A 27110-nucleotide genomic window follows, 5' to 3' on the forward strand; every position below is an offset into this window, starting at 1 on the left:
AATGCCTTGGCTTTAGTACCAGCTTGCAAATGAAGAGGGTGGTGCTATCATGACCACTGATGTCACTGAAATTGTAACTCTGCCATTGTAACATAACACTGCTACAATAAGCTAAAATACATATGCCGGGAAGACATGCCTCTGTTGCCTGTTGCCTTACACCAAGCTACAATGGCGCAGCCACTTGGTGTAAGCCACCATGTTATTAAGAGGTGACCAAAGTGTGCCATACCTAACAAAATCTAGTTTCTGCAGTCATTTCCCTATCCAACCCTAGACCTTACGGCACAAACGTGGGTACTGCAACTGCACTGCACTCTTGAAGACAGGCTCCAAGGCCGCAAATCTAGAACTACTCTTTTCCTTGTAGTAAGAACCAGGTATGGGCATGGAATGAGCAATATCTAGGATGGATATTCAAGTACATCATCCCATTTGCTCTAACGTATGGCAAATCTGTTTGTGCCATGTGATTCAATTATAATGTTTGCCGCCTGGCACACTTAAAGGTCAAGTGCAAGGCTTTAGCACAATTCTTAACACACAGCTAGGTCCTGCATATGCTGCAAATGGAAATGTAACTGGATCTTTCCAACATAATTGTATTTATAGGACAAATAGAACTTTACTTCAAACTACCTGCTCCTCATCCCATTCTTGGGTTTTGAGATAATGAGAAACAACTCCGTTCTCTGTCCACCTGGGCCTCCTTTCAGTCAGGTCAGAGCATTCTGGTTTGTCACAGCATGTCCTCAACTTACTATCCAATATGGCCCAAGAGGAAATAAACCAACAGATTGCATAGCTATGTAAAACCAGCTCTTTAATCTAAACTACAGGGCTGTGCCAATGTGCCTAGTTCCCTCTAACTCTATCTGGTACAGAATTGTTTTTTCAGAGCTGGTACTGCATAGACATTAAGTGTACTGGTTCTACCAGAGCCCACTGCCCATGCCCGAAGCTACCCCTACAAAGGCTAATTTGCCTTGCCTCCTCCCCTCCCCCATCCTTACTGGGCCTGGCTCAGCTGCATGTAGCATACCCCTCTCTCTCTGGATGGTACGCACGCCTTGAGAGAAATTTTCCCTTCTGATCCCAAATATGGGTGCACATAGGCAGGAACTAGTTCTCCAAACCAGAATGGCTCCCCATGCATTACAATTACCACAATTAACACAAGTGGTGTACCCAGTAACCATGTCCAACCACAAAGCAATGACTGGCATGAGAAGTAAAGACAGTTCAACAGCTTCCAATGAAGGATTAAGAATGTGCTCCAGCTTTTTGCCCGTGGCCTTTCTATCTCTCTTCCCCCAAGCCGGGTGGGCTTGCTAGCTCCACTTAAAATGCTGCACTGGTGCAGCTGCGCCATTGTAGCACTTAAGTGTAGCTCCTACGTTGACAGGAAATCTTCTCCTGTGAGTGAGGTTCATTCACCTCCCCAGAGGCAGTAGCTACGTCGGCAGGAGAAGCTCTCCTGTCAACATAGCGCTGCCTACACGGGGGCTTGGGTCAGTATAACTCCATCTCTCAGAGGTGTGGGTTTTTTACACCCCTGAACAATGTAGTTATACCGATATAGGTCTGTAGTGCTCTTCCCCTGCTGCATTTTGTCTGCCTCTGGCAGCTAATGGTGTCCTGATTAAAAAGTCCTACCTATCCCAGCAGGACACTCCCCCACGGAAGCAAAAAATGTATTGCCTGGACTAATGCATCTAATAACATTTGTAATGACAGAATGGACTTTGGTCCGCATCTTGTGGTTAATATATCTAGTTTCATCAGGTTCTCAATACATGTGACCAGTCATCTTTCTGGATATTTGATCCATGAGATCAGCTAGGATCTCTGCAAATAATTTGAAACTCTGATGAGCCCATCAAAGAGTATGCATTTCAATGTTAACATAGATACTGAAAAGTAACAGTGTAGCTGAAGATCACACTAATATAGTTTCTCAATCTGGAGGCACATGCTAACCACCAAGCCACTAACAACTTCATTGTGTGGTTAATATTATAGATTTGAAATGGGATGATGGTACATTGTAAGCATGGAGTAATACAAGCCACCACTAGTATTTTATTTAAGACCCTTATCAAGTATCTAACATTAGAGAAGTGGAAGATAGATTGTAGGATTAAAGAAAGAACTGACCAAATCTTGCTCACCTTGTTCACTTAAGTAGTCCTGTTGAAGCCAAAAAGGATTTGGCCCAAGAACAAAACATTACTGATTATCCTAAAATCAAGAGGCATGTTTTCCAGCTAGCCCGTTTAAAACATTATAATAAATAGCAGCAGTTTTCAATCTGGGTCTGCAGACTATATCTAAGATTTCCAAAGGGGTCTGGCACCTCCATTTGAAATTTTTTAGAGGTCCACAAATGAGAAAATGTTGAAAACCACTGATATACAGAATGGAGGAGGGGGCGACAGAAAGGGTTAAAAGTATACAAACAAAACATGTTATCAGTTCTCCAGAAATCAATAATGCCAGCAGAGAATCGTTTAGAGAGAACTCCTCTGGTAAATCTTTGAAGTCTTCAGTACAGCATTCCACTGGCTCATGCTAATGAGATTTGTTCAAAACTTGTAAATACTATTCCAGGATGTCTTAATTTATTATATAACTCTTCTTGATCAAATCTTCAGAAAAGTCACAATTTTATCGATTTCTAGATTAACCTCCTGGTGAAACTAAGTATGGATTTAAATGATTGTTTTCAGAGGAGTGCACTTAGTCTTTGAGTCTGTCTATCCCCCAACATGCAGACGTAACGTAACTTCTATAACTACAGATTACAGAGATTCAAATAAAAACTTTGAATTCTGCAGCATCTTTCATTTGAGGGTCTCAAGTGCTTTACAATGACTAATTCTCACAATACTTCTATGACATACAGAAGGTGGTAGGTGCATCCAGTTTTAGAGAGGGGCACACAAACCAGTCAAGTTACTTGCCCAAAATTGCACAGTGAGCTAGCAGCAAATTTGAGAATAAAATCCAGGAGTATTAAAACCCATTTTCCTGTGCAAACCACTACAGCACACTGTTCTCTGACTTTTCACATTAAGCAGTATGATATGCATGTAGGAACCAACCGAAAAAGTTGTGATCCTAGCACTATGTTGTGACCCTTCCGTGCCTAGGTGGCATTTTCTGGGGTGTGTCCCAGACACAGCACAATTTGAAATACAGATATATCAAACATATCCATAACTTCCATTACACATATAACACATGAACATCATCATCATCATCTTACTTAGCACATTACAGCCTTTCTAACTGTATCTGACATGGCATATCTCATATGAATTATTACGATTTTGACATACTGATGTCAAATAATACAATAAATGCCCCTCCTTGCCCCCCCAAATCCAGCCAGCGTGACATATGTGTGTAAGCGAGAATCACTGGGAGGCTTATTAGTGTAATGATTACAGCAAATCACTTGGAATCAGGACTCCTCGTTTCTATTTTCAGCTCTGCCACTGGATTTTCTGTGTGACCTTAGTCAAGACATTTGACTTCCCCGTGTCTCAGTTTACTCATTTATAAACCTGTATGCACTAATACACTCACTCACTGTCTCTCTCACACGCACACACATGTGCACTGTATCACTGCTGTTTTGTTGAGTGCTTTGAGATCTTTGAGTGGAAAAGATCTAAATTAATGGGGAGAATTACCCTAAATTCTAATATTTTATATTATACTATAATAGCAATCACTGGGCCCTGCTGTTCTGTGCATGGATCTCTCTGTGCCTGTGCAGAAGGTGGGAGCAGCCACTTCCATAGCAGCCTATCCCCGTCCTATAACCTCAAAGAGGAATGGGGGAGACACACACAGGAAAGGGGAGAGCTAGGGCAATGATTTTACTATGCACATCATTTCCCCAAGCCTGTAGCAAGAAGAAGGAACCTTCTCAAAAGTTAGTATATTTTGAGGCTGTCAACTTTTGCATAAAGCCCTGATTATGGGAGCTCTGCAGACAGCTGCCAGGAGACTAAACCAGAAGAGAGGGTGTATAGTAGTGTAACAAAGACATAGCACAGTGACACATTCTGTCAGGCAGTGGCCCTCCCTTGACCAAACAAGCTGGTGGGAACTCAAGGAGGTAAATCTCAGAATTTCTGGTGTCCTACATGGATGGGTATTCTCCATAAAGAAAAATGAAGGGGCCTATTTCATAACTCAGTGGGGAGAAAAAAATGTTCAGCTCATCTTTATGCAACACTTAAGGGGACAGAAAAAAAGGTATAGCAGCATTTACTGGTTCTGCCCTGTAGCAAAAAAAAACATAACAGCACAGACTGAGCTCAGACCCGAAGATTAATTTGTTGATTGTCTCACTGGGTCCTGAATTACGAGCAGCTACAGTTTTGTTATCAATATTTAATCACCATTTAACTCTGCCATGCATTAAGAGTTGAAATTCTAAACTAAGTGTAACTTTGCAAAATCCTTTTGTGTTGATTTTCTCTCGTTAGGGTTTTCTAAAGGATACTATCTCTGCTATCTTGAAAGGCTGCATGTACCTTTTGTTATCAATAATGTACAAGTTTAGTAACATGTTTTTGTACTTTTCAATTCTGCAGCATGCAAGCTATCCCTGATTTACAATGCCCACTGAATTTGTTTGATTACCGAAAATGCCTTTATGTAACCTTTAAACAAATGACTACTCCAGGAAAACTAACACTATTGAGCATATTTCCCTATAAATACACTTCTCTCTCCCCTTTAAAAAAAAAAAATCAGTATTTTAATTCAGATTCTCACTTTGAAGAAAGTTGGCTCAGGTTTGTAAAGCAATTTAATTAGACATTATGATTAACAATATTAAATAAAGGAGAATACAAATATTTGAATTCTGAAGATTTAACCATCAAAACCCCTTACTATGTTTATTCAGTTATTTTTGTCACTGTCGATATTCTTCAGAGCTTACAGAGAAAATACCTGAAGCAAAACAATCTATTGTATCACCAGCGTCCTCTTATTCGACTTTGTATGCCTGAGGCCAGGTTTCCATGCAGTTCTGGAAAGTACAGGACCATACAACTGCTCCTGAAGAAATTAACAGCATTGCACTGTGAATGCACTAAACAGCTTTAACCACTAACACAGAAGATGGGATTCACCTGAACTTAAGCAATCAAGCAGCTGAGCTCAATTTCAATCAACCAAACCCTTAACCCTTCTTATTTCAGTGGCACCGCTCTAATTAGGACTCTGTACCATTTCCATTACAAACTCCTCTTCCCACGGCTTAACATTTTTGCAATTTCAATTCCCACCACGTTGAAACTCGATGCGCAACTTGCCAACCCAGATGTCAATTATTTTTTATTTATTTTATATATTGTAAGAATAGGGACCAGTTCTGCCACCATTGAAATCACAAACGTAAGTCGTGCCATTGGCTTCAATGGGAGCAGGGCAGGATTCATAATTTGCCACAGAAACAAGTCTTGGCATTTCAGAACAACTTCATATGCATGTATAGAAGCTGGTCGCTGAAACAAACTAGCAGAGAAGTGGTAAATTTTCCATCTCTTGATGTCTTCAAATCAAATCTAGATGCCTTTCTGGAAAATGTGTAACAACAAGCTGTGCTTTAGTCAAACACAACTTATTGGTCTTTCTATAAAGGGGGAACTAAATTACATGTAATGATCTGTGATATACAGGAGGTCAGACTAGATCAGTGGTTCTCAACCTGCAACCCAATCAGCACACAGCTGAAGCCCATATGACATCCTCAGAGCCATACAGGTAGCACATATGGTGTGGATGCAGCCCACAAAACACACAGAGAGCCGCATATGTGGCCCACAATGGTAAATAGATTGAGCACCACTGTATGAGACGATCTAATAGTCCCTGCTGGCCTTATACATTATGATTTTGTGACTAATCTAAGCTACTTAGTGTTGCATGATGCATGCAAAAAGACAAGCGTAGGCATGTGTTATGCCATTGCTACTGTAATACAAATATCTTTGCTTTTGCAGATGGAGGTCAGAAACTTCAGGTTAGTTTAAGACATTGCCTTGTGCTGCAACGAGTATTCCAAAACTCTCACGTGTCATGCTGTAGGATCTCCACCTACTGCAGCACAAGCTATACTTTACAAGCATACCGTAAAGCAAGAGGGAGTCTGATGTACCCCAGGGTGCAAAGTTTTTTGTTATGCATCAGGCGGCCAATGTCTATCAAACCAAAGGAGAAACAAAACATCTATATTCCTTGGACTGCGAGCTTATCAGGGCAGGGTCTGTCCATTCTTGAATGTCTGAAAAGTTCCTAAGACATCCTAGGCACCCCATAAGCAAACAATAATATCCAAATTCCAAGGGAAGGCATATACCACGTTGCTGACATAAACCACAGGAATGGCCACAGATTGCAATATTTGCTTGAACTCCATGAATTCCATCCTGACTAAAAGATCTTTGTTAGCAACACAGAGCTAAAGAACACATTATCCATAAATCTATTTTAATTTGAAACAGAATAACATGTGTTGGGATGTTTTCCTTAAAAAAATTATTTAAAAAAAAAAAAAAAGATAAATAAAAATAGCTAATTCTTCAAGATACAGTTAGTCATTTTGTAAAATTCTAAATTTAAAATGAAACCACCATTTTATATTCAAACAAGGTCAAGAGAACAACACTCACAAGCACTGACATCACAGCTAACGGCAGCCACCGCTTAACGGTTACATCAGTGTTGCTTGTTGCTATGGTGCTTAACCAACTATTAATTTCTGAAAGAAGGTGATTATAAAGCAGCTATATGAACCTCAGTCAGATGACACCACTTCAGTATCAAACACTGACATGTGTTACTCCCGTCTTCTGCAAGTTAATTTTATGAATCACCACTTTTGTGATGTTAATATTCCTTTCTAACTTTAAACTTACAGAAGTCAACAAAGAAAAAGGCAAAGAGGTAAGGTAGAAGCAAAGGATTTTCGCATTGTTTTAAAAAAGGAAAGTTTTCAGGGAGTTGGGGTTTTTTGTTTTTGCTATGCCCCAAAAGCATGTATTTTAAGTGTTACTAGAATAATAAGAAGTAACCATATTAAGAGCCAAATTCTGCTCTTACGCTGCTGTGTTAGCCCAAGTCACAGCAGCCATAATGCCAATTTGACACCAGATTCATCTTATGTAAGGTAGTCTTCAGGTAGCTAGGAGACTCCAGCAACTCTGACACCACCAACTCCTCTCAGTGGAGAGGAGGGGGGCACTGGGGCATTTTTGAGAGAAAGAGGGCTGACATGATCCCCAGCTGCAAGACAGCCGTTGGATAATAGATAGCCAACATAAATTAGAGATGAGTGCCCTCATTTAGACTAAGGACAAGACTGGTGGCCAAATGGCCCCAGAGGCACCTGGGTGAGAACCAAAAGGGCCACCTTTGTATTTCCTTCCCTAAGTTTCAACTGAGGGTCTAAGACTCTAACCCACTTATGCACAGGGATTTAAATTAGGGCAGAATTTGGTTAGAAAAGTTTATGTTAGAGCCCAATTCTGCAGTCCTTACTCACACAAGGATTCACATTTACATTCACTGGCCTCTTCTGCAAGTCAGGAATATTCCTGGGTTTTGCAGGATTGGGCTTGTGTACAGACAAGTCACTCTACAGACTGAGTGAAAAATGGTATTTGTATTTACCTACTTTAGTTGCTTCTGCAAAGCAATCTTCAGTTACAGCCACCCAAAAAGGTCACTCTTCTTACCCTGGAGATAAAGAGGATACCACAACGTCATTGGCTGATCAATACTAGCCACAACATCTGAAGCATTTTCATTGTTATCACATTGGCAAGCACAAACATAAATAAAACAACAAATGAATTCAATTGTGTTTAATGGTGAATGACTTTCAGAGAGAGTTAATAAAAACAATAAAAGTCACAGGACTGCTGCTTATCAGCACCAGCTAACATGAGGTTCTTTGGTTCAACAAGAACAATGTGGTGTTTGGGGTGCGGCGGGAGGGAGGGAGGGAGGGAAAAAACCCTGAAGATGAGACATCTTTGTTCTCTACCATAAACTTTCTTAATCTTGGTGTCTATCAATTCAGTTTCACTTTGAATAATATATGATTCACGTCCTTTGTTTCAGAACCCAGACTTGCTTGAATAGGTCTCTGCTTAGTGTGTGTGTGTGTTGTAACCCCTGTAATTCTATTTATGTTTTCCTCCCCACTCCCTTCCCAAAAGATACAGTCCTTGAGGAGATGCATCTGCCATGCGTAATTCAGAAAGTAGTTTACTTATATTTAGGGTGTTCATGTCCTCTTTTTACACCAAGTGCACAGGTTTAATAGGAAGAATGGATGTCAGTAAAAAATATAAATAAATCTCTGAGGTATATCTTCACAAAGTAGGAAGGAAGAACAACAGCAAGTGTGTTTTTTAAAATGTATATCGCTGCATCTTGTGTACTCTCTCTTATGCAAAACAGTATGTAATCCTTTAAGAAACATGACAATCTGCCACTTTCCGTTCATGTAATTGGGATCAACATATGGTACAAGAGAAAAGAAAAACATTTGTTTATTAATTTAGATCAAGTTACTAACAGTGTTTTAGAATTAATTCCACATCAGTTGACCAAATGCTTTATTAGAGTAAAACTATAACATAATTTCACTGAAATGTTAATCATCTACTAAACAGTGTCCAGAAGAACATGTAATATCTAATACATTAATTCAATAGAGACAGACAAATATGCGAGGATTTGCTGATCTAGACAACATAAAAATGAAATGGAAACACAATGAAATTTTGTTATGTGAATAAAAAGGCTGTATAAAACTTTGTTTCATAAAATTCAGATGGTAAAGGTGGGGTCTTTTGGGAGTGTTTGTGAAACTGATCAAATGACAGATTATGCCATTTCCAGGAGCAGGTGCAGCTTTTTGCCATCGCTTTCACTCTGGGAAAAAGTCAGAATATTCACAAAAGCCTTTCAGAAGGAAATTCACTCATTTACCATTTATTTCACAAAGAGAGACAATTTTCACAATGACAAGTCACCTTTTCACCTCTGAAAACTGACATTTTTAGCGAGGAAAAAATGGTTTTAAATCGAGCTGAAAATGGGAAGTATTTTGATTTTCTGCTAATTTGCACAAGTTAGAAGACTTTTTTAAACACTTATGGTGAGAAGTTTTACACAGTTCTAATAAAATATAAGCAACTAAAGGCCAACCCTATAATGCTTGTAAGCACTCCCACTGGCTTCAATGATTACTTGTGTAGATAAAGGTTTTCTAGATTAGGCCCTAAAAAGACAAGACACAACAGTATATCACAATAGTCAGGTCTCACCTTCACACTACTGTATGTAAAACATCAAACATTGCATGTAAAATACATGAACTTTGGCATACTATTTACTGATAAGGTCACAGCAATAAAGGTTTTTAATCCACTTTGCCAGAGATGTTATTTTACTCAGGTCCTTTAACTCCACTTTCACGTTTATCGGTTCTGTTGCATCTATTTTCTGGGTGTTTCAGGCAAACTTGTGGGATTGCACTTTGCAACACAGAATAGATCTGCTATCATTTAGATCAGGGTACAAGTAAACCATATTAAAATTTAATTAAAAAAAAATAGCTGAAAATAACTGCTTTGAATAAAGTTCTCTCTTGGTAGTATCTCACACCCCATAGAACATCTGTTAGACCTATTTTCCTAAACACCTGTGGAGCATATTCAGTACTCATGCTACCAAGAAATCAAAAACCCCAAACTAGTATTTACTCAAGGGAAACAAGCATAGTCTAGGGATCAGAACACAGGACTGGGAGCAAAGAAGATGATTTCAGTTCTATTCAGTAACCAGTCAGTGACTGTGTGTGTGAGAGCTTGGGCTCAGAGCTAAATTTTCAGAAAAACACAAATTTGGGCTGCCTGAGAACCTCAAAACTTTGACATGCAAATTTAGGTCCCTACCCTGAGTAACTCTGTGTGTGCAAGTAGTCTCATTGACTTAAATGGCACTGCAGACATGAGCAAAGTTTCTGGCAAGTGTAAGTATTTGCAGGATCGGGGTTTTCGTATACATTATTGAAAATTTTGGCCTTAACCACTCTGAGCCTCAGCTTATCGAGCAGTGAGATGGGTTTAATGCAATAAATGCCTATCTTTGCAATGCACTTGGATATCTTTGGCTAAAAGACATTTTTACTGTAATTTGTTAAAGCAGGACTGTTTGGGGGAGCAGATTGAATGTTTTTTTAAAATGACAGTGGTGGCAATGATCTGAAATGGATTAAGAGCCCAATCCAATGCATATTGATGTCAATGAGACTTGGATTAGGTCCTGACTAGTCGCACTGGCCCTGAGCCTACTCCCATTTAAATCAAAATAAGCTTTGCTTTTGAGTTTGCGGTGGGACTGCATCTTAATGGCTTGATCCTGCAACCTTTATTCACCCGTGGGGACTAATCATATCAGTAAGAGCTAGGTGTGTAAAGGCTCCAGGATGGGGCCCTAATTTTGAGTGATGATTGTAAAGCTAAATGTAATCAGTGATATAAATCAGACAATGAAATCGAGGGGAGTGGAGAGGAGGGTTAAACTAATTAAACAGTAATATTTTATAGCACTAGAACCTGTACAATAGCCAAAATGTGATGAACAAAGCCCTCTTCCCACACATACTGGCTCACTGGAGTAACTTTACACAGATGAGTAGTACCTCAGTGAGACTACTCACTTGCAGAAAGTTGCTCACGTGCATCAGTGTTTGCTGAATCTGGGCCAACATCCCTGCCTTGAAGAGCCGAAGAGGGACAAATATGATTAGAAACCAAAACTAGTGGGGAAAAACTCCATTTCAGTACCTAGAAAGCAGACTTTTTTTTTAAAGACAGTTTCAGAAATTTGATTTACTCCTTATTGATTTATTTATTTTTGTTTGCGACAACTTTAGTTTCACAACTGAATATATTAACTGAACATTTCTGTTTTAATTATTTACTCCAGGGCTTCCTGGAAGCAATGAAATATCAAAATCTCACCATCACAATTAAGTGTGTTCTTTTCTTTTAAATTGTGAGATCCAATAATGGAATAACACAGATTATTTTTTCCTTCAAATCTAACCAAGTTAGGGTTAAATCTAGATATTCAGTCTGACATTTGCCTTCATTATCTATTATCTTTATGATTTTGTTTATTTTGAAGTGGGAGAGGAGCTTAGTTTGAAAAATTCTAAAGGCTGCAAATAGGCAAAAAATGAAGTAACGTGCATTTTATGCTATTTTATTAGTCAAGCTATTTTTAATTCAGAGAATCTGATGTGCATATTGATTCTGCTAAACAATGACTGGTACAGAGATGCTTACAGGCCTTCATCAGAAATGGCCTCTTAAACCAGAGTTTAACTTTGACAACCTAAAATATTTAAAACTGAATAACTTAAACACTACAATATAGAAGTGTGTTCACAAGAGGTATCAGGGTGATGATTTTTATTGTGTAATATATATTGACTGTCAAGAAATACTGTAGGCACCATATTCTGACTTAGGTGTAGTTATTACCTATTTGGAAAGGGAAATGTAGGTGGAAATGCAAAGTGCGCAAGGCCAGGTGTATTTATTTTACCTGGTCTTTGAAGAAGGGTAGATGGATTGTGATACAGGCAATCGTATGGTGTTTGTATTTGCTGATGTGCTGGCTGCTTGGTGCAAGAAGTAAGCTGCTCATATTGCATTTTGTTTTTTTAATAATTTGCTGGATACTCAAAGCTCATGTATGGAAACTTTATATTTATCCTAAATTGAAATGAAATAAAATAAATAACACAAAGATAAAGCTAAGCGCTGAAAATTTCCTCCTTTTAAAATAATATTTCATTTCTATCACAATGATGGAAAAGAAAAACTCGGTTTTGGACAACAACAAATCACAGTTCATTTAATTTTTTGTAACTATCATAGGTATTACAAGTACAGTTAATAGGCAAATTAAGTGCACGTTGCTTACAGTACAGAATTTGAACTATGGTCCCAAGTCTAGCATTTTTCACTGATGCATTGGTTATTTGCCACATATTAATTACTTAGCATAACAGATTCCTTGCTGGATTCTTCAGACATAAAGACCATAATATGTTCCCAGAAAGTATCAAACCTGTCAAATGTTCAATCAAATGATAAGAGAATGCATTACAGAATGCTAAGAGAGCAAAGTGATCAAATCTTACAGTGCATTTTAGCCTTGCAATGTCTTCACAGTTTCTTAAAATAACTCCATGTATTAGCTAATGCAAGTCTTAACCATTTTGAGGTTGTGTTATAATTCTCATCTTAAAACTTTACTTCACATGTAATTAAAGTGGCAAGATGAAAGATTCCTCCCAACCACTGTGGAGCAGCCACTGTATTTGTAGGGCTTACAGCAGTGGTTTACAACTTGGAGTCCATGGATCCCTGGGGGTCCACAGATTATGTTGAAGAGATCCGCGAAAGGTTGTAATTTTCAACCTAGGGTCTGCAGACTATGTCTAAGATTTCCAAAGGGACCACATCTCCATTCTAAATGTTTTAGGGCTCCGCAAATGAAAAAAGGTTGAAAACTACTGGCTTACAGTATTACTGTGGCACCAAACAAACACAAAAAAAGTGGTACTTTCAGTACCCACAACTCTTAATTTGTTTACCTCTCAAAACTACAAATTTAGGGGATTCTGAACACTCTTCCACAATCCACTAGTGTGTTGTGAGCTCCTTTTGTGACTTCTGTGCTATTGATTATTTCATTTACGCCTTTTTTGTTTAACAGAGACTTAACTTCTAGCTTTATACATAATATACACATTCCCATTTTACAAATGCTTCATTACATGGTATTTTGCTGTTCGCAATGTCCATTCTTTTGAACCGTCTGTGCTAGTATCTTTCAGATACTTGTGAACTTACATTTTGATTTTCTTTTCATGTGAGACAGATAGCACTAGTCTAAATTGCTCGCTCTCTCTCTCTCTCTCTCTCTCTCTCTCGTGAAAGTATTCAGCCTGCCAAGAAAGCAGCAATGCAGAAGCCTGCCCATCTTTACAGGAAAAAAATTATTCTCTCTTACCTTACAACAAAGTGACATCCTTGGTCATGGTCATGTGAAAATATTTTTGAGGTATCCCTTAACAGCCTTTAAATATTGAAGCCTAAAAACAATATTTGCTGTTTTACCTTTGAAGCTTTCACAAAAGCTTTGTTTTACCATTTACCTTAGTGTGCAATAAGAGTTAATAATCAAATCCATCCCAACCCCCACAAATGTTAAACAAAAAGATAAAAGAAATGCAAATAGCTATTGTCATGGAAAGTTAAAGTACCTGTCTGTATTTTTAAGTGAAAACTATTATCTCTATCAATCAAAATTTAAGAATACAATAGCGCTAATCACACAAGGTGCTTTGACTGAGGTACTTTTCCTCATAAAAAGTTTTTGTTTTTTTTTAAAAAAGAGAGTATAAAAGTAATATACTTACAATTAGATATGGTATTTGTAATTTTATCATTAAAAACCCTCACCAGCCTTATTGTTAACAAATGCTTCTGAGTCTGTAGGCTGATCTGCACCCAGAAGACCACAGTCCCTACATATTTTAATAAGGTTGATGAAATTTTATTCAGATTCTCACACTTTCCAACATGTGGTGGAACAGCACACTCTTCTGTTTGAGACGAGTTACTCAGATGAAGGAAATAGTTAATGGGTAACCAAAACTACTACTGGCCTTGATACACATTTTCCACATTTCTCCAAATATTCTATGTATTACAACATTCTGCTTTGAAGGTGTGTCCCTTTGTCATTTTTCCCCTTGATTTTTGGTATAAATTCTCTCTCATTTGACTCTGAGGAGGAACCTGACATTCTATTACTATTACAGCATACACTGTATATACAGTAGAATGTACTGGACAGGCACACTGCACAGATTTTCTAGAAAGTCATTTTTAAAACTAATTTGTTCAGGCTGAATCAGAAACTGAGCTGTACAGTTAATAAGTACGAGAACAAGCGACAGTAATTACATCTATATTAAAAGAGCTGGAGATTAAAATGCCTATAGTAAACAGTTAACCTAGGATGCCATTATGCAAACTCTGTTCTCATGGAGGGCTGTCTCCCACACTGAGAAGCAATAGGACTGTCATTTTTTCCCCGCAATATCAGGTTCCCTACTCTATAGTCCTGGTACTCTGCATCATGGCTAACATCTCTAGTGTGCTATTAATATCAATGAAGAGACATTCAATTTCCACATAAAAAACCCTTCCTATTACAGCACAGACATTCTGGTGAGAATCCTTGCTTGGGAAACAATAAAGACAAGAGTTTCTTGCTGTTTTTTTACAGTTCTGTGTTGCACACTGTTTGAAAGCTTTCAGCAAACAATGGAAGCATTATCTTCAGGATAGTTACAAAACAGGATTTGTTAGTACAAAGAATAAAGCTGAACTCATTTCCCCCTCCACCCCCCAAAGAACCTGTCTATTGCAATATAGTATATAGCTCTACGTTCAAAGGTATACTCCAGAAGCACCTGTATTCTTGATCTAATTCACTGCAATGAACTACCTAAACTGACCAGGATTGCTTTAAGGAGAACTGCACTATAAATAATATCAAGCATTTTGTGCATTTATAAAAGGGAACAGAAACAAAAGTATCATATTCTAATGGAGTACAAACTTACCCATTAATGAGGAGGAGCAAGGCTTTGAGCTGTACAGTAATTCCCAACCCACTGCAGAAAGTTGAGAGTTTGAAAACACGAAAGCACTTTGACTATCCAGGCTTTCTGTGCTTCAGTACTGGCTGCAGTGTAAGGAAGAAGGACTGAAGGTATGTGGTCTAAACACAACAAAAGCCACTGCCTTACTCTAGATTAAATATGCAGGAAGAGGCCCCTTTGCATAAACACAAACACTCAGCAAATGAGTAACTGGCTCAAATCAGACGCCTGCTGTGCATTCTACCTGTCCTGATCTCTGACAAGCTACACAGCCTGTTTAAGGGGATAGTAGCTAAAAAAACACACAGCTAAAATTTTCCATGCTCACAAAATACTAAAAAATAACAGCAACGATTAATATGAATCTAATCTGGGAACTACTCTGGCAAAATAAAATAAAATAAAACAAATCAATCATTTGTCAGCCCCTACCGCACACCCCACCAAAACAGAAACATCACCTGAAAAATTCATTTTCACTCATAATAAAAATTCATTAGAATTCCAGTTCATTCTTTTCCTGAAAGGGGACTTAAAATTAATAGGGAACACTCACTGTTGAGTTATGATATAAAATCTGAATTTCTACAATCTATCCTGTCCTTCTATTTTCTGTTTTGTACATAAAAGACTTTTCAAATACAAAGTATCATTTTAATTATTATAAATTTGATATGCTCCTATTTACTAGTTATTTGGGGGAAAGGAAGAAATTTCTGAAGATTTCTTTACAAAAAATGTCATTTCCAAAATACTGTCCTCATAAAAGCGTTTCAAAAATATATTTACTTCCAAAACAACTAAAATTATTAAAGACCATGTTTCCCACCAAACATCGCTAAGCATTTATTATTGCAATTAAATATACGTGATGTAATGCCTCAATTTATTATTGTTTCTAGAAAAAATAAATATGTTCTAGTCGCATTCATCCTTATATCCCAAGAATAGAATCAGGAAGCAAAATTTTAAAGCAATTGGAATTCACTAGTGTCCCTTCTTAACTTAAGGAGTCAAATCACATTGACCTCTGATTGTAAGTCCTAGCTACATGTTGGTTTTAGTAATTTAATTATTTTTTAATAACTTGCAGTATTAAACGACTGCTACTGAAACATAAATAAGATTATACTCCCCTGCCTTCTTTTCTAGTGTTGCAGCCTACAGTGTGACATGTACTGTACTACTGCCCTCTGTTCCAAACCTAAATTTCATTCTGAAAAATCACTTAGAGAAAAAGAGAGGATTTGGGCTGAAAAAGAAGCACCATGTATTCACTTGGATTCCAAAGCATGCAGCACAGTCGGTTTGGTAGGCTAGTGGATTCCACTAACGATTCTAGTGAGGAACAAGCACTTTTCATTTGACTAACCTATTTTATTACCCTTTCTTACACTGATGTAGCACGGGGGGAGGAGGGAAGAGACGCTTTTTACTTTCCCTTGGATAAACTCATGTTCAGAGGGAAGAAAAAAAAAAAAGGAAAATAAAATTGCTATTATGAGCCAGGAAAGTCTAACAGGATAAAAATCCTCCATGTAGGGATCCCACGAGAAATTTTAGAACCCCTATATTGTTCACTATTTTTGCATTGAAATGACCTTCCAAATAAGGTGTTAGATAATACGGTTCACATAGATGATAGTGATCTAACCTTGATGCAAATAAACCATAGAACAAAATTTAATCAGTATATCACTGTGTAAAAGCCTTTGCCCATCCCAATGGAGCTTCTAATGACTGTTTTGGCAGTTCTGGCTGGTAGTTATGCCTCCCTGCTCATATATATCTCATACTGGTTGAGCAGGCTAATGGAACTGCTGTTAGTGGAATCCAATATTAATGCTCTGTATCGTGCAAAACTGGATGCAACTGAATATATTATACAATTATAGGTAGTATCTAATTCCATAGGTATTAGATACTGGACTCCAAATTAATATTTTAATAAGGAAAGTGAAATAAATACCATGTTTCAGGTAAGGTGTCTATGCATTTTGGATCTGCCAGGCTTCCTGCTGTAAGACTGCTCTATGCTGAAGCAAACAGAAAAGACATAGGACTCTGGCAAAAATCTGTAGGCAAGCTTTAGATGCTGAGTGACACATACTGATGCACAGAGTCAAAGATGTCATCCTCATGCAAAGCTCCACTAACTATAAGCTTGAGAGAAAAAGAAGCAAAAAAAAAAAAAAAAAGTGTGTGGGGGGCGGGGGGAATGGAGTGAGACCTCCAGAAAATAAACAGAGTGTACAGTTTCAAAGGCTACAGACACAGACATTTCATTGTTCAAGCCAATTATCAGTGGAAAATAATAACAACAGATGGATTCAGAGTCACTGACTTTTCATATGCACTTCATCTCTGCACAACAGATGATGAAATGCGAGAGCTATCTCAAAAAGGCAAAACATCTTTCAGTAAAAGAACTCTATACTCCAGATGGGGACCTTCTAAGGCAGCTGATTATCTGCTTATAATGTTGTAAGATAGACTTACTAAAACATTTCAAGAACTGATCAGATAGGATGAGTACAATGGCATCATTATTAGAAGTAGTCACTTCAGACTTGTGACTAAAACAGTCAGAAATTTCAGTAAGGTTAGAACTGTATGTTTCCTGTTCTCACATCAAGTATGCATGGTTCGAAATAAAGGGCCCAATCCCAGAGATTGCAGGCTGGGAAGGAATTCAGTGGGACTTCTGCCTGTGTAGAATAGTGCAGGATTGGGCTCACCACTCAGGAGGCTATGTACAACAAAGAACAAAACTATCTCCTAATAAACACAGGTACTACTCAGGTGAATAAGGTGGACTTCTATGAGTGTGCTTCTCATTCGCAGAAAAAAAGAGATTATAAATTATATTGGAAACTATCAAACCAATTGTTAATATGCTTAAATATATAGGGACCTGATTCTTTACCTATCTACCTTCACTGATGTAAATCAGGAATAAACCCAAGCAAGTCAACCAAGTTAGACTGGTGTGATAGAAGCATCAGGCCTGTAGATTATAAACCTTACTTTAAAAACCTTTACAACAACCCATCTTTTATGGGAAATAAAGCATAATTGGCTTTCAAAGGGAAATAACAAATATATGTAAATTTTGGTGGTTCCTGTGATAAGCAGTTCCAACAAATGTCACATAAACATCCAGTTAAGAACCACCTACCTATCATAACCATCTCCCACTCAACCTGAATACCACAAAGTATGTGTTTTTGATAAAATGAATCAGGTGCACCACAATCTCAAAACCTGAAATAAGTAATGGAAAAATTAGCTCATTAATCTTTAAGACAACATTTTTTTATTGCAAGAACACTGCATAACTAGTACATTAAAAAGAATTAGTTTGCCATTTCTGCAATTCATTCTCCAAAACACACAAGGAAAATTAAAAAATGACACACTTCTCAAAATCAATATTACAAATGGTGGCGGTAGCAGGGGAGGGGAAGGGAAGAGAAAACACACACACAGCCTGCACCTATCGCTCACATATTTCAGAAGTACAAAAGTATTTTTAAGCACAATTCTGTTGACTCCACAATTTTAAAATAATATAAAGGAGGGAGTGGGAGTGAAAAGCACAGTATTCCCTCTCTTTGCAATGCACTGTAAAAAATAAATTCAGAGGGGAACACACAAGCACAGAGAAAATTTTGCCCAGGGCAAAATTCTGCAACTGCGTTAAGAAGCAAACAAGTACACAAAAGATGTGTAATACTACCATCTGGCTCTACTCATGCTATATCAATAATCCCCAAAGTTTATCCCCACCCCCTTAACCAGCCCACACTGATGCCACAAAACCAAATGGCATCACTTATGCTTCCTGCCCATCACATTTTAAAACTGTATTTAATATTCATACAGTACGTTTTTGCATTTAATCAATTTCCTAAAGGAAAAAAATATTTTCACTTCCTGAGTTATTAGTTCTGCTTTTTCTACTTACTGGGAACTGCAAAACCACCAAGAAAGTCCTTGTGGTAAAGACACTTTCATATCAACACACTGTGTCAGGTATCAGGATAATGTACTGGTCAAAATTTCAATCTCATCTCTTTAGTTTTGTGTCACAGAGTGAAAATTGCAGAGAGTGAAGAAAGATATGCCCAGCAAAATCACCTGCTCAAGAAATACAGGTATGTTGGATCTGATTTTGGAGTGGATGCTGGATTTTGTACCCAAATGGGATCAGAGAGAATAAATATGAGGAAAGGAAAAACATCTTATTCACGTCTTTCCACCTAGGATTTCAAACATTTACATTAATTATTTTAAACTGCCCACAATCAAAGAATCAGCTTGCTGTATGCCATTGCAAAAATTAATATTTACCTGTAGAGGTGTGAAGACTGGAACATCAGAGTACAAGTATTTCCTCTCCTGATGGGCAAGTAAAGGCACATCTTACTTTACTTACAAAATAGAATTAGACCCCAGAAGGCAGCATTGGAACTTGTGCACAGCACTGGGTGAAGTTATCTTCTCATGGCAGTAAAGGCAAAAAATGGGTTAAAAAATGTATAACACTACAAAGTCATAAAGGAGGATTCCTCTCGGACTGTACTCTGCCCATGTTATGCTGATTATCGTGTCCCACACATCTGATACAGGCTACCAACATCCTGGGCTCTTTCACTGATGACATTAATATAATGTATTAGGATGCCTACTCTTACACAACTTGCCACAATGCAGGAAAATGTTGTATGTTTTGGCAAACATAGCCCTGTCACAACTTGCTGTCACTCACACTCCCATTTGCCAGCCTCATCTGTCCATCCTCATGAAGCACTGATCTTTCTGTTCACTCCACAATATGCCCAGCTAAATCCACTTACGTAAAACAATTGTTTTAGCATGGCTGGTGTGGTTTCAACTGTACGTTCAATATCCCCTGAATCTACTAGGGAATAGGGATAGCAACATGCCGAAGTTTGATAGCTGGAACTAATCCTTTGGTGCCCAAAAATAGCCCTATCATGGATACAAGCAACAGCCATCTCTCCTAAACAGGCCTCCTGGGAGGTGTCAAGCACCTCCAACTCCCACTGAGGAACATGGGAATCGAAGGCATTCAGCAATTCACAAGAGGAATTCAGTGTATCACAGGCTCAGGCTCATTAAGAAGAGCACGTGGATGGAGGAAGAATCAGTACACAATGCATTTCAGAGGCACATTTGCTGTACAGTATCATTTATACAGCCTAAGGCGGCTCCCCTGAGCCGAAGGTAAGTTTTGGGCCCTATGTGTTTAACCGAAAGAACAGTTCGCTTTTGTTTGGGGTTTACTGTGTTCTTTAGGGAAAAATAACCAGTATAACCATAATGATTCATAATGTGAAAGCTTGACATAAAAATGGTACCAAAAACAATACTTCAAAGATATTTACGGAGCACCAGTCACCGCAGTATTGAGGTGCTGACTCAAAGCTCTTATTTTTAATTGACTATCTTTCTATAATGACATACCAAAGTCAAAATTCTGTTCAATGTTAAAAATACTGCTCTAAACGAAATAAAATGTGCTTTCTAAAGGGGAAAAACAACAACAACCACCAAGAATAAACCACTTCTTTGCTTCCACACAGTCTTGACTCAGGCAAAATGCCCTCCGGAGCATAGGCAACAAAGGCAACATTTGACCATCTAGCAATAGACTTCCTGTCCATAGTTTTAGATTTGCAGAGAGTGACTACTGGCTGAAACAAGTTTAGCACAGCTCCTACAGACCCAGCCAGAGGGAGGCTCCCTCTTAGTTAATCTAATAGAGCTGATGCCCATAGACCACAAGAAGTCTCTGGTTTGAATAACAAGTGTGGTTATCTGCAGGACACACACAGCGAATCCAGCCACCGGATGGGGGACTGCACTAATTGCTTAAGTCTGCTCTAGCGTCTGGCCATCAGTTGGCAGGCACAAACACATGGCTGCCTACCAAGCATAGGTTAGCACAGCTGGAGCCAGATGACTAGCTATTAAAGATATTCTTCCAGTGGCAGCATCTGACTCCTTGGCATGCTCCATGTACGGTTGAGCTGGTTGTTTCAGAGACATCTCTCTAGCTCCGTCTTGCAAAGCGGTTAGGCTGCTGTGGAGCTGACTGGACTATTTTGTCCTCCTTTAAAAGGTGAAGTGAAAAGTTTTTCACCTGCCAAGACAGCGGTTTTGGTGTCTGATTGCATGTGCAACTGTTGATGACACAACTGACACCTAGGCAGCTGGATTTCTTGTTCTGTTTTAGGTATCAGAGCAGAAACAAAACCCCTCAACACCCATGGTGTTGGGAGAGAGGAGAATGGGGAACTGTTTTTGCAACTCTTTTCTTTGGAAATAAATACATTTATATTGGCTATGTCTGTGCCTATATTCAGGCTACCAACCTGGGATCATGAATACTTTGTTAATTAAAAAAAAATCCTTTTCAGTTTGATTTTAATACGAGATGTCTCGGACTTGATTGTACGACTTCTTTATAAGAATTAAAAACAGTCTTCTCCAAACCTAGGGCAGGGTGAATGGCTCAGTGAACTAATCCACACCTGGTCCATGTAAAAAAGGGGCTCATATTTTCCAAACAGAAATAAACCCCTTTTATATGAACCAGGTTTGAATCCAACTGCTAAACTGTTCACTGCGTTCTAGACAGGCTTTTGCTATGGTTAAGGAAAGAGGTTGTGCTTAATGGGTGCACACGGATGTCTGCGTATACATCAGCTCCTTTCTGAGGGCCACTCACTTACGAGGAACAATTCTAAAACAGGATTAAACTCTGTGGGACAATTCTATCCTAAGTTATACTTGCTGTAAATGCAGAGTAACCACCATTTTACTTATAACAATGTAGCAGAGAAGAATTTGGCTTGGTCTCTCTTCTCTTCCCAAGAAAAACTAAGCCTCTAATGCAAAATGACTGAGAACTACAAGCGACCTAGGCCAAAATGCAATAATAACGTGTGTAAAGATTAATTTAGAGGAATACAGCATCTAACTCAAATATCCTAAGACTTTGAAATAACGCTTTAAGTTCAATTCCTGCACATTTTTGGAAACCACCAAAACATAATGAAGTTTTACTTACACGCAGCATTTATAACTCATGTCAGGCTCCTCAAGTAACTTGGACCACACGCTAGGAAAATGTACTTTCTTGTACATTTGTACAGCTTACAAATTGAGGGGCATATAATGCCTTCCATCCACAGACATAACTTCCTTTGGCATAGACAAAGGTTCTGTGCATGGATCAAAGACAATACATAGACCTAAGAATATTACTTTTTAAAATTAATTTAATTGGCAAAACAGTAGAACCCCAATGGCTAATTTATTTTTGTTGCCTTCAGTGCACTTTTTGTACCTCTCCCACTTATTTCACAACTACTCCACTAGAAATCTTTGTGGCAAGGATTATGTCATACTGTCACAAGATCAGGTGTGAAGTATGATATGAATAAATACATATATCCACAAGCACATTTAATTTTCAGTGGTCGAGCATCAAGGGACAAAGACGTTTTTATGCAGAAGTACTAACCAAGAGTTTAATTTTGAATGGTCTGCATTTAAAAAAGCAGTAACTACATACAGTGAGAGCATAAAAGCAACAACCCCCCTGACCCCACCACCACCATCCCTTTTAGAAAAAGCAATTCAGAGTTCTAAAAATTACTGCTCTTTATATTAAAAATACAGGGTGCTTGATTATTTCTTCTTCTAAGTCACTGATACCATGCAGGATAATTGTACTTTATGCACTGGTAATAAAAACTCTCCACTGAAAATAAACATCTATTTTACAGTAATCAGGCAGAAACTATTTTGGTGCCTTTTCACAAGTAGCCATTTACTTTGGCACTGAATTGCAGCATGTAGGAAAGAATACAGTGTATGCCTTAACGCAAGAAAAATTAGACTCTAGAACTAATATACAGTGAAAGACAAATTTAAAGCAGCCTTCTTGTGTTCTGACATAAGAATATAAAAATGACATGAGCAAGAAAAGATTAGTTTACATACTTTTCAATCACAGCTGCCGCTCAGAACACACGATACCTTTAAAATTACATTCTAAAGAAACAGATAGATACAGTGTGGCTGCAGCAATGGCTAGATGTAGTTAACATGAAATTAAAAGGGCATCTTTTATTTACATATTTCATACAGCACTGAGCCGCTGCACAGTTACAATGACAAGATTTTTAGGGTGATTAATTTAGAAATAAACTACGGATAAATAAGAATGCCTTGCAAATGATTCTGCAGAGCAAATTTTTATCACCAGCCTTAGATGTCAAAACACAGTTTCAGGGACAGGGAAAGAACAAGCCACATCTTTTCAGTTAATATTTAATTGGGTGCTAAAGATTCCTTATAAAGGACCTCTGAACCATCCCTGACAGCCCCACAGGAAGTCCCTATCTCTGCAAAGGATGCAGGCCCTTTCTGTATAAAGTAAAATAAATTTAATTTAATCAAACCATTCAATTAATAAATCACTTTCGTGGTCACTGCAGCCCAACTCCTACGTAATTTCATAATTTTAAAAATATTTGCACTCTGCAACCACTGAGATTGGCTGTGAGGTTCCATAATACACACTTAACACTTGAGTTGGAGAACAAATTTATTTAATAAATGCAGAGCTAAGTGCAATAACGCCGCACCACTCAAACTGTAAAATCACTTAGAGCATCTTGGGAGAAAAAGCAAATACACTTTTTCACTATTTAAATGTATGTTACTGCTATTGCTGGATTATCAGAAAACCCACCTGATTTTCTGTATTTGCTCTGTCACAGATTGCCAGTTGACCTACCTATTCTGAAGGGCAGCTGAAATAGGGGCTGAAATAGGAATCAAGATCGCCAAGTCAAAGACACATATCTTTTGCCTTTTTGCAGTGCACTCAATTGATCTTCTTATCCATTTTTTCCTTTGATCTATGCCCCATTTCACTGTCCTTTCCCATTCTCTTCCCTGCCCCACTTTTCTTCCTTTTTTGAGACTCTCCAACTCCTCCTTCAATAAACCCCATTGCTCTCTAACCCCCTCTCCCTTGGTTCAGTCCTCATGTCTGCACCTCTCTTCCCACCACATACTGCTCCCTCAACCCATTTTCCTCTATCCCACCTCTTTGGGCATCATGTTGAGCAGGTCGGCAGTAAATAAAGTCATTCTAAGCAAAGCAGGTGAGAGGGGAAAGGAAAACATCAGAAGAGAGGCATTTTACCAGGCCAAGTAGGGTTCAACAATTTCCAATGATAGCAATGGAAGTTCTCCATTTAAAAAAAAAAGAGTCATGGACAAACTGGTTTGCACTTGTATTCCTTGAAGTAGGATTCAGCCTTCTAATTAAAGTAAACTGGTTACATCTGCTGGCCCCTGTATGTAAGAAAGTCATGCTATCACCATTACATAGTACAGAGGTGTGAGGGAAGTTGGATTATTTATGGACCGAATAGTGGCCTTAAATGAAGAGATAAGGCAAGCCAACAGACTCCATCACTCAGCATTTGGGCCAGAGCTATGTGTACGAGAATAAGAGTTCATACCTCATCCATCTATAATATAGCTTTATGGTATTATGGGTCTAAGAGACTTTTTGGTATTAAAGTTGAGCCATAATTCCTACCAAAAATAAAAAATATATATTTGTATTTGTCCTGCCCTGGATTCAGGATAGCTCTTAGTGACGATTCTAATTGTTTCCAGTGCAAAATAATATAGGGAAGTTTTCAACATCATAATATTCTTCAGCAAGACAACGGATGCACCTCTACATTCACTGGCCTGACAAATAGCACAGCTCTTGAAAGTCTGTTGGTATTAGTTTTATGGACCTATTCTACTGCTTAAATCAAGCTTCCTTAAAACTACCACCTCCACGCGTACACCCACTGGGAAATCTACCTGCCAGAGCTACTCCAGTTCCATGGGCAGTGCTCGAAGCTGCACATTGCAAAACAGCTATGGGATGGATGGAAAAGAGGAGGAGAAACAGGAGGACTTCAGGGGATAGTAAACAAGTTACTCCTCATTCTCCTGTGAATTCGCCTGATGCAGCTTTTGCTTATGTGGTGCAGAAGCACCCATGAAAAAATATGTTCTGTCAAGACTTTAGAAGGAAAAGTAGGTGTCCCTCACAAGGCCAAATCTGGCTTCAAATGTCCATTTTACCATTGCTATGACAAGCTAATATGCAAACACTGCACCCCACCATCGACACACAGCACATGATCTTCACACTGGCCTTTCAGTTTAATTTTTAATAGCAATAGTACTTAAATCTTAGCATAAATTTATTAATCTTCAAATGAATACAATTAAAGACCATCATTACATCTTTGTTTTCTTCTGCGTTAATGACCTGAAAGATCACTTTGCCATTTGTATTTGCAAGGATTATTATTAATATATTCAAAAACAGTTGTTTTGGCAGGCAAGCAAAAATCTTTGATGATTAAATTTAAAGTAAGGGGAATAATGAATAATATATCTTCTGATTTTTGTTCTGCCGTGATATATATATGTAAGGATATATAAAATGTTCATTTATTATCATCGCACATCCTAGAAAGCAGACATGCAAAATTACCTTTTGTGTGTGCACGTGCATGTTTTATGGGGTTCATTTATCATATAGAAGGTCCTCCAAAGTGATAGTCCTCAAATCCCAACTTACAAGAGACATTTTTTAAAGCTAAATTCCTCAAAAATGGCTACCCTCTTGCTGGCTAAAATGAAAACTCTATGACATTAAAATATCTGTGGGGGGTGGAGTGGTTTTCTGTTTTGTTTCACAAGTTTCCAACCCCGACAAATTAACTTTTGACTGTGCCTACATCGAGCAATGTTTCTTACTGAAGAAAGCACATTTATAGATCAAGTTCACACAAGACAAGTATTTACTATAAGAGGCATTAATTCTTATATAACATCTATGATCTTTGGGTGAAGAAGGGAAACTCCACATAAATGAAGCCTGTGTACATCAAATATCAGTCAGATTTTAACACTTACCCAGTCAAATGCAGTAATTTGTTTCCTGGTGGTAGCAAGCTATATTTCTTTCTTTTTTAAAAAATCAACCAAAAACACCAAAATATTCTCTTTAACACTGACCTAGTTTCTTCAAATAAATAAGAATCTCTCTTTTGGTCTATCTTTAATATGCAGCAGAAAAATCTGGCACACATTAGCCAAAATAAGCCCTAACCAGCATACACAGTTATTAGTCAGCTACTTTTCAGCAAAATGGAAATTTGATCTTCATCTGCCACCCTACAAAAGCCCTTTATTAATGTACACGCAAGTGTATATTTTGGGGGCATGTCTATTAGCAGAGGGGATGTACCTCTCTTCAAGATCTAGACTATGCCATTTCCCTCAGGCCAAACCAAGGAACAAGACATATCACCAAAGGCAAGTGACATCCACCATCCTGAGTCTTGCAGGATTGTTCAGAAGCTACCCAACTTAGAGTAGCATCAATGTAGGGCCTGTATGAAGAATGCGGAATCTAAAACTTTAACTCCAGGAAAAAAATGGTGAGATGATCAGGAGAGGATGTGGGAATCAGAGAGCAGGAGTCAGCATGAACAAAGTTATGGGTGGGGTGTTAGGGGGACGGGACAAAGCACTTAATTACAAAACCCAAAATATTAGAAACCCTATCTCATGCTAACAATTTGCATATTTTGGGATTACTTAAGGATCAGAAAGATTGTTATTTAATCATCTAACTAGAAGAATGGATTCCCAAAGTCCTAGAGCTAAACTCAATGAATGATTCCATTAAAATGGAAAAAGCAAGTGAAATGACATTGAGAAACAGCTAATGCCTCAATAGGGAAACAATCATTCATAAATTCTTCAATTTTCAGACCTTAGAGGCAAAGGCTGAGTGTTAAAAGGAGCAAGATATGGTGAGAGATATCTGACTCTTTATAAATCAGCATGTTATTTTTTTTCTCCTGATGTTGGTCCCACTACTTAGGTTAAAAAAAAAAAAAAAAAAAAAGGACAGCCTTTATCCCATCAATATAAGAGTCCCAAGGTGAGTACCCACCCTCTACTGTACCTACCACCAAACCAAAGGTACATCTCTCTGCTAGCATTTGAGGCAGTAGAAAGGCTAAGGTAAAGTCAATAAGAATAAGAAAAAACTTGAAATGACATGCTGCAGCTAGCAAAGGTGCTTTGTAACATCCATGTCTGCCCAATACTGCCCAGGTCCGTGCTTTCTAACTTTGACTGGCCCACTGTATCGCATCAAAATGTTATTTTATTTACAACT

At 38.2% G+C, this 27110-nt stretch overlaps 1 protein-coding gene across 2 annotated transcripts in view; it reads right to left on the reverse strand.

Annotated features, from left to right (window-relative positions):
- Positions 1-27110, reverse strand: part of FOXP1 (forkhead box P1) — a 496953-nt gene that overhangs the window by 274727 nt on the left and 195116 nt on the right. The window contains exons 1-2 of one of the 2 annotated variants that reach the window (XM_067542361.1): positions 14756-14804; positions 7703-7764 (exon numbers count right to left, since the gene is read on the reverse strand). The gene's annotated coding sequence lies outside the window, so the exon portion shown is untranslated. Of the gene's footprint in view, positions 1-7702; positions 7765-14755; positions 14805-27110 lie in introns of those variants that run through there. The other variant, XM_067542352.1, reaches the window with a different exon arrangement.

The sequence above is a fragment of the Emydura macquarii genome, unplaced genomic scaffold (genome assembly GCF_026122565.2).
Source record: "Emydura macquarii macquarii isolate MOO-44397 ecotype Brisbane River unplaced genomic scaffold, CSIRO-AGI_Emac_v2 contig_71, whole genome shotgun sequence".
NCBI lineage: Eukaryota > Metazoa > Chordata > Testudines > Chelidae > Emydura > Emydura macquarii.